The sequence below is a fragment of the Microtus ochrogaster genome, linkage group LG7_11 (genome assembly GCF_000317375.1).
Source record: "Microtus ochrogaster isolate Prairie Vole_2 linkage group LG7_11, MicOch1.0, whole genome shotgun sequence".
NCBI lineage: Eukaryota > Metazoa > Chordata > Mammalia > Rodentia > Cricetidae > Microtus > Microtus ochrogaster.
The window spans coordinates 1,262,036-1,263,061 of NC_022032.1; the positions used below are offsets into that span (position 1 = coordinate 1,262,036).

General features: G+C 46.6%; 1 protein-coding gene across 2 annotated transcripts in view; it reads right to left on the bottom strand.

Annotated features, from left to right (window-relative positions):
- The window catches only part of Gins4 (GINS complex subunit 4), an 11,084-nt gene that overhangs the window by 8,868 nt on the left and 1,190 nt on the right, over nucleotides 1-1,026 (bottom strand). The gene's annotated exons all lie outside the window — the stretch shown is intronic.

The following is a 1,026-nucleotide window of genomic DNA, read 5'->3' on the forward strand; positions in this document are numbered from 1 at the left end:
AAAAAAAAAGAAAGAAAAACAAATTTTATCACCATACAGCCAAGAGGTCAGATTAAGTGAAGACACAGGAGAGAGCCACCTGCAGGCCAAGGAGAGAAGTCCTAGATGAAAGCAACCACGCAACTACAGGGGACACCAGCCTCTTAAATACAAAAATATCTCTTGGGTAAGCCACTCAATCTGAGCATGATTATGCAGTCCCGGCAAACAAATGCAATCACGGAAATGAGAAACAATGCACTGCAGGAAATCTTTTTTTGGTTTTTGGTAGCTTTGGAGCCTTTCCTGGAAACTCGCTCTTTTAGACCAGGCTGCCATCTGCCACTGCCTCCCGAGTGCTGGGATTAAAGGCGAGTGCCGCCATCACCCGGCTTGCAGGAAATCTTTCAAAGCTTTTATTTAAAATACACCTTCCCCTTTGCTTTTCTCCCTCTCACCCCTCCCATATCCAATCCCCTCACAAATTCATGGCCTCTTTTTAATCAGCGTTACACACACATGCAAATAAACACACAGCTACAGGCTGCTTAGTTCATTTAGTGTTACTTGTATGTATGTTTTTAGGACTGACTGTTTAAGTATTGGATAACCATAGGGATTTCATCCCCAAGGAAGACTAATTCTCCCTCTCTGAGCAGTTGTTGACTGCCTGCAGCTAAGTCAGGGGTGGGGCCTTGTAAGATTTTCCCACTCCGCCTGAGATGCCAGCTGGTATTGTCATGCATTGTTCAGGCCTTGTTTAAGCAGCCGTATTATTGCGCTTTCACGGGTATGACTTCCCTGTCATACTTAGAAGACAACTGCACAGCAGATTTCCTGGTCCTCTGGCTCTTAACAATCTACTCCCTCTTCTTTGATGTTCCCGGAGCCTCAGGGGTAGGGGCTGGGTTGCAGATACATCCACTGGAGAGGGGCACCCCATGGTCAGCTCTCCTCTAAACACCATTCAAGATAATGCAGCTCATGCCCCAGAACTTGTGGGGGATCGTAGTGTAGTGTGTGCTTTACAGACAGCACACAGGTGGC